General features: G+C 47.4%; 1 protein-coding gene across 1 annotated transcript in view; it reads right to left on the bottom strand.

Annotated features, from left to right (window-relative positions):
- Positions 1 to 6553: 6553 nt before the first annotated feature.
- Positions 6554 to 7983, bottom strand: part of ENSA (endosulfine alpha) — a 40284-nt gene continuing 38854 nt past the window's right edge. Inside the window, exon 3 of the mRNA XM_069727020.1 lies at positions 6554 to 7983. This exon is cut by the window's right edge and continues 318 nt beyond it. The gene's annotated coding sequence lies outside the window, so the exon portion shown is untranslated.

The raw sequence follows: 7983 nt of genomic DNA, 5'->3' as shown, positions 1-7983 counted from the left end.
AGCCGTAGGTCCGGCACATCTCGGGTATGAACACTGTCTGGTGATGACCGACCACTTCATCAAGTTCGCTGTAGTGACTCAGACCCGGGACCAGACTGCTGAGTCAGCTGCGCAGGCCATTTGCCGAGACTTCATCCGGGTGTACGGTTGCCCGAAAAGGAATTGTTCTGACCAAGACGCCTGCTTCCAAGGTTGAGTGATGGAGGAGTTTTATCACTTGAGAAGTCAAGGACTACGCCCGGATTGAGAAGTCAAGGACTACGCCCTATTGTCCTCAGGGGAATGGAGTTTGTGAGTGCTTCACTCGGACGTTCATCCATATGCTCCAAGTATTGGAGGAAGTTCGGAAGATACGGTGGCCTGAGTTCGTGGCTGAACTGGTGTGGGTGTAAAACAATCGAGTGCACAGTACGAGATACACTCCGTATACCTTGCTGTTCGGGCAAAAGGGACAAGAGGTCACCGAGCTGGAGTTAGAGACAGAAAAAGACTATCGGCAGACAGGGGTGTCTTCCTCAGTTCGGGAACACTGACCGACTACAGACTCTTCACCAGCTGGTACAGACAAAGTTGCAAGAACTCCAGCACCATGAAATGGTGCCTACTTGAAGGACAGCTCTGAGAGCAGGAGATCGGGTGTTGATCCAGAAAAAGCGGCTCCGGAGAAAACTGGAACACCTATGGGAGAAGACCCCGCATCTGGTGACAAGCCGAGTCAGTTCTGACGGACCGGTGTATGAAATCCAGCCTGAACGAGGAGCACCTACCCGGATAGTTCATCGTAGCATCTTCCGGCCCTGTCTGTCCCAGGAAGGAAAAGGAGTGCCGAACATCACCAATGCGCCTACTTCGACAGTTCTCGACTGTGACAAAGAAGAGATGCCAGCCTCGCCCCCAAACCTTAATTTTTCCACAATTTCCACTTGGTTTGCCCCTGCTTGGGCCTCCTCTGGGAACCCCATTAAATCTGTCTCCGAGTGTTTCCAGTGTATTGCCTCTCCTTTTCTGCATGCCCCCAGGAACAAGGTGTCAGGTAACAGCAGGTCGATCAGAGCACCCCCCAGGTCTGCCATCCGGTCCCAAGCTATATTTACTACTACCTGGCCAGTCGTTAGGGTTTTCTGGGGTTTTAAAGGTCCCACCAGGGTGTCTTCCACTGCCGGGGCAGTGTGCATACCTGCTTTCCCGGTACTGGGCATGCTGGTGGCAGGGTCTGTTTCTTAGGTGTCATCATTCTCTTCAGCAGCGTCTCCTTCCACGTGGTCATCGCTGCTAGCTGAGACTGCAGAAGTTGTTAGGCCAGCTCCTCCATCTCAGCGCCGAGGAGCTCCGGATCCAACGCTGTCATCTAGTCCAGGGTTTCTTTCGGCTAACCGAGGAAATCCACTCCTCTTTCGGTAGGTTCCGGGGGCTCTGCACTGCTGTCCACCATCACTTTTACCAGATAGCGTTCAGCCATCTTCGCTGCACGCTTTCCCGCGCATTCCTCCTTCACTCTTTTGTGGGCGGTCCTTGCTCCACTTTCCCGCCAGCCATCTCTGGCTGGATGTTCTTTTCTCATTAAAGTCTCTGTAGTGGGCAGGTCCAGTTTATGTGCCTGTCCTCAGGCTCCACCCGTGACAGCATATCTCTGTTCCTCACCCACCTTGTGGTGCAACAATGATGGCCATTAAACAATTCAACACAGTCCATGGCGCACAGGACCCGATCTTGCGGGTCAGTCCATCCTGTTCGTGACGCTAAGTTGGAACACCCACTAGGACCCTGGGGTACTCGGGTGGTCATTAAAGGGGTAGTCACGGTGGCAGTGACCCGGTCCGCGGCCCTGGGCATCCAAGTTAAAGGGAAAATCTTTTAAGGGGTTGTTTTGAATAAAGAATGTTCGTGACGCCACCTGTGGTATTCGGTCAGGGATGACTGACGCTGCTTAAAGGGGTCCACTGGGGATGATGTTATTGCAGCAGGGATGGTACGGCTTCCCACAGGTGAAGCGTGATCCCCAGGGCTCCCGGTGTAGTGGCTAAAGAAGACAGACGCTGTAGTGCCGGAAAGAATTGGAGGACACAAGGTTGCAGTCTCTGTACCTTTTACTGGTAGTATGCAGGCACAGTCCAGGGTACTAGTAACAGGTGATGGTGAGGTCCAACAAGCCTGGAAGCGATTTGGAGTCCCTTTAGCCTTCCTTACTGGGCTGAAGTGTGTGTCCCTTGCTGCCTAAGGCTTCACACAAGGTCCTCTCTCTCTGTCCTATATGTAGGACAGTACCCGCATGGCAGGCAACGCAAGCCTTTTTAAAGGTGTCCCTAGTTGCGGCGACTACGGGCTCTAATATGTTGCTGTGCCTTCGGGTGGAGTTGTGGACAGGCAACTTGAAATCTCCTGCCCTCCGGTTTCTGCTTTGGGGCATATAGTCCCACACAGCCTCTGATTCCCGGTGTCCGTTTCCTGTGCGGATTCTGGAGGGAGCCCACTCGCAGCTCCACTCCCAGTATCTTTGCTTCTTCTCCCCTCAGTTTCTTACAAGCTGACTGACTCCTGTCAAGAGCTGCAGAACCTCATGTCTGCACAGCTCCAGCTTTTCTCGACTCTCTCCTCAGACTCACTTTCTCTCACTAACTCCTCGTCCAGCCAGAATATATATAGGGAAGCTCCCTTGAAACTGAGTCTAGAGCTCCCTCTTCTGGCACTGGAGTCAGAAGTGTTGTGTGTACATGTTGCCTGTTAAAGGGATCCTTGTCACGTCCAGGCATGGCATCACCCTCCCCGTGAGGAAAGCAACACCACTGTAACAACCGGCTTCCTGGGGTGTTACATAAGGAAGGAGACCAGGATGTGGATACCTCTGAGACACTGGGTCCGGAACTGCCAAGGCTGCGTCCAATGTTGCAGGGGGAAGGAAATGGGAACTGGACAGGACACATGACCTGGAGAGAGGGGGCATAGTAAGCAAGGGAAAGAGTCTAGTGCGGGAAAAGCCAGAGTTCCCGCCGGAGAGAGAAGGCAGGGACTAGCTGCGCTCTGCGAGGGGAGCTGAAGCGTGGAGCAGGGACCTGGGAAGGGTTCAGTGAGGGCTTCCGAGAACCCATGGGCGAACAGAGAGACAGGTGCCGAGGGAAACAGTATCCAGGTACCAGTGGGTACACCGAGGTACGAGCGCCAAGAGAACAATCGTGGTACGTGCAATCAGTTATAGGCGGGTGCGCAGTGGGGCACATGCTGAGAAGACTTGTGCAGAACTCCACACTTCAGCTCTGAAGATTAATGGACTAGGGGCTCAGCGGGCAACACCTTTGACCGCCCGCTGCTGCCAGAAGCAAAACCGTGTGTTGGGTCAGGAAGCCTGAAGACACAGTGACGGCCTCCGCCAGCATTTCATCATTCATCGGACTGCAAGCGACTTAAGGACAGTGGAGTCATAAGTTAAATTTGAAAGACTGTTGCATTGAATAACGATTACACTGTTTTTCATCTCGTTTCCCCCTTCCTGTTATCTCCCTGCTAGTTTATTATTGTTCATTAAACCGCACTCTTGTTAACCCTTGCTCTGCACCTCTGCGCTACTGCATCCGTTTAACTGCTTTACAAGGACACAATGCAGCCGAATCTCTACATTGGCAGAAATTGCGCTACTAAAATGGCTGCTAATAATATAATAAAACAATCCAGCAATGGCGATTGTGCGCTGAAAATAGTTAAATGCAAAACAGATCTGTTTTCAAGCAAAGAGTAAGAAAACCGAGTGACACTTCTTATTAATTTCCCATAAGGAAGCAACTCCGAGATACGGACCTTATATAGGCTGTCCACTGGGTCAGCCTCTGTCCCCTCCACCATGTGCCTTATGGACACCTCATCCGGTCTTCAGGAATATCACTGTTCTGGATGTCTTCAGACGTGCTCAAGTTCAGTTAGGACACCAGCCATTTCTTAAATATGTCACTGATAAGTTGGCTTGCTTCTATGTCAGAGTTTTCCTCTTGCTGCTTCATGTAATGCAGAAGTTTTAGGATGGTGAAGGCCGATAAACTGCAACAATGACAGCAATGCAATAAAGACACGTTTTGTAGAACCAGCATAAAGGGTGTACTAAGTAATCCCAACCTCCTCTGGATCCGGACAATAACAGCCATAAGCACATGATGACCTCAAACATGTGACGCAGTGAGGCTGTAGAGCCGTGGATAGCGGTCTCACCTCAGCGTAAAGGCACGCATCTCAACTTGTGAAGATGCTCCCCTTTCCCACAGGTGTTGGACAGGTGAGGGGACATGGCACCTCACCCATCGATTCCTCCCTTATAGGTTTATTGCAGAGTTGCCATCTTGCTCCAGCAGCGCCCTGACTGCATATTTAACCAACTCGCCACTTATCCACCAGTTTTATGACTTCATTCCCAAAATACTCATTGCGTATAATGTCTCCACCAACTTAATTTACAATGAGTCCATTTTCTGAATTTAACCTGGAGAATCCACCGGTCTCAGAATATTTTCACCAGATCCGGTATAACCAAGCCTGCCATGCAACTCCAATTGATAGTGTATCAGTCCCATATCAGCGAGTCCAGTGCCAATCTCCAGGATACACTGTGATATTGATAGTGTATCAGGCCCACACCAGTGGGTCCAGCACCCACCTCCAGGATACATTGTAATTAGTGATGAGTGAATATACTCATTACTCGAGATTTCTCGAGCATGCTTGGGGGTCCTCCCGAGTATTTTTAGTGGTTAGAGATTTAGTTTTTCTTGCCGCAGCTGAATGATTTACATCTGTTAGCCAGCATAAGTACATGTAGGGATTGCTTGGTTGCTAGGGAGTCCCCACATGTACTTATGCTGGCTAAAAGATGTAAATCATTCAGCTGCGGCAAGAAAAACAATCTCCGAGCACTAAAAAAATACTCGGAGGACCCCTGAGCATGCTCGAGAAACGAGAATATTCGCTCATCACTAATTGTAATATTGATGGTTTATCAGCCATACGGGCGAGTCCAGCGCCCACCTCCAGGATACACTGTGATATTGATGGTTTATCAACCCCATACCAGCGAGTCCAGCGCTCACCTCCAGGATACACTGTGATATTGATGATTTATCAGCCCCACACAAGCAGGTTCCACGTCCACCTCCAGGAAATACTGTGATATTGATGGTTTATCAGCCCCATACCGGCAAGTCCAGTGCACACATTCATGAGGAGGGCTGACCCGTAGAATGCCGCCCCACTTGGCACAATCAGATTCATCTTACCACTCCATACCTGGGGGGTAGACTAGGGCAAGAGTTGAATCAGTTGTCACCAAGGCTACTTTTTTTCTCCAACTAGGAACCTTAACTGGACTAACGGTGGTTTTATTCTGCTTATCACAGCCATGTCCATCATGCATCTCCAACTGCGAGGGGAAAATTAAATGTAGATGTTTATCAACTTAGACGCTTAGCTGTCCATCTTATGACACCAGAACGGATCACCTGGACTTAGGCTACTTTCACTATTTTAGCTAGTCGGATCCATCAAAAAAAACTGATCCATTGTATCAGTTTTTCACAATCTGCAACGGATCCCTTTTTTCAGAATTCGCCAGATTGAGCCTGATGGCAAAAAACTGATGTGTGAAAGTAGCCTTTCATTGGGTTCATTCAGTCATGCCTAACCTACAACTCCCACTAGACGGACAACCTGGAACCTAATTGGGTAACAGACTTAAATGCCCCCAGTGCAAATTGCTCCAGACCACAAAGATTAACTGGACTTACAAGATTTTCTTCCAGGTTAGCGCAACCAAAAGGATAGACAGACATGGATGTTAAATGCGGATCAGTTCAATATGCTATCAAAGTATGAGAGATTGGCTGGAAATCTGTGGACTCACGAGCTGCCCTCAGGACTGTATGTTATGAAGGCGCCACCTTGTTTGATAAAATCACCACAGACCACCGATATCATCTGGAAGCCATCCTTACCAATATCAGCAGTATTGGATAGTGAAGCTTTGAGACAGTAGAGAAAACAGACCTACAAGCGCCAAGTCGGCTGGCAACCAGGCAAAAGCCAAGACACCCAAAGATGTATATTCCTCCTGAAAGTCACACTCCACCAAAGGCCCCATCAAGTCATGGCATGAGGCAGCTGAAAAAAAAAAACCCTAGACGGAAGAGGCAGGCTACTAAACAACTATGAAGCAGCTGATAAAGGCAGGTCAAACACTGGACATGAGTTGGTATGGCAGGTCCTACATGAGGCCATACCAGAGGCAATCAGCCCAACACGCAAGACACGGGACTCGAAATGAGGATGGCGGCCCAAAATGCAAGACATGAAGCCCAACATAAGGCATGTGGCCCAACATACAAGAGACAAGGCCCAACATGAGGCATCTGGCCCAACATACAAGACACGAGGCTAGACACTACTGAGATTCACACATAGGGTCTGTTGACAAGACAGGCTCTCAGAGAGAGAAAATGACTAGTTTTTTTTTTTATTTCATGATGCAGCGTCTGTCAGATTTGATATTTTTGTAGCTCAGAAAGTGAAGGACGCAGAAAACCCAAATATGTTCATGTTTATTTATGTTACAAACGGGAAAAAAAGATTGGCGATTGTAACTGTTGATTAGTAGCAGCGGCAGAACGTCTGCAACTGCCACTAGCAGTAACGTCTCTGCAACTGATTAGAAGAAGCCACAGAGTGCAAATTCATAAAGCAGTGAAATCTCTCTTTAGTGATTTCTACTTGTGTTGTTTCTTAAAAAAAACAAAACAAACAAAAAAACACTTTGGCCCCGATTTAAATACGGTGTATATTTTTTTCTTCATTCTTTTTCAAGCTTGCATATTTTCAAACAAATTTACAAAAACGGCATTGATGTAAAATGAATGTGGCATAAATTAGTATTTTTGTGTCTCGTTTGCTTTCTATTGTTGCCATTTAAAAAAAAAAAAAAAAAAAAAACATTGCGCTAAGAATTTCAATAAGCTTTCCTGTTTTTTTTGTCAGATAAAAACTAAACTAAAACTAATTAAAAAAAAGTGAAAACACAAAAAAAAAAAAAAACATTGTAAGGAACTGGAATACAACTAAGCAAAAATTTGGCCACATTTCAAAAAGTCTCAAGTGATGAAATGTCTGGAAACATCTTGATAATAAAAGCCATGAGCAAACCAAGAAACTGATGGACTTAAAAAAAAAAAAAAAAAAAAAAAATTAAAGAACCTGCGGGCCTGTAACATGCACGTCACTCATAACAATAAACAAGAGGGCAAAGGAAAAAATAAAAAAGGGGGGTAAAAACACACACAAAAAAAAATATATAAGGGGGTGGGTGTGTCATGATTTGATTTCACACTGACCAATAAATGCATTGAGGTCTAGCCCACCACATGGGGCAGCACTGTGACAACGCATCGGTTGCCCAATCGCCCCCCCATGACACATGGTGCCAGGGTAATATCACATACAACAGGAGGGTTTCGATTTTAAAATAGTGAATGTCAGTTTTACTTCTGTAAATTCATTGTGCGCTATAAACTGGGGCGAGGAGACCGGCTCATATCACAATGTACCATTTTCACAAAGAAGACAGACAAAGCCTAGGTGTACAGGGTTTCGCCAGCATTACAAATACGGAGGAAGAGGTTCCGCACGATTATCTTACACGAGAGCACAAGTCCTCCATGTTGCAGTGGGCTCCTCTATTCCACGCTGACATATACAAGCCACTCTGTTGGCCGCGGTATATGCCCCAGGGAGTATGGTAGCGCCAATGTGATGTAGGTGACGGACATCTCTGAGCATGCCTGTACCACACACACAGACAAAAGGAATGCAAAACTCATATCTTACACTATATAACAACAGTCAAGTGTTTGTTTCAGCCAAGAACTTGTCAAACATTGTCCGTTAACCCAACGAAAATAACTTGTTGGGCGGCCATTGGCGACTTTACTTCCAAAAAGCGATTGCAGCTTATCTCAGTCA

The sequence above is a fragment of the Ranitomeya imitator genome, chromosome 1 (genome assembly GCF_032444005.1).
Source record: "Ranitomeya imitator isolate aRanImi1 chromosome 1, aRanImi1.pri, whole genome shotgun sequence".
NCBI classification, from domain to species: domain Eukaryota; kingdom Metazoa; phylum Chordata; class Amphibia; order Anura; family Dendrobatidae; genus Ranitomeya; species Ranitomeya imitator.
This window is presented reverse-complemented; position numbering and strand designations above follow the sequence as displayed.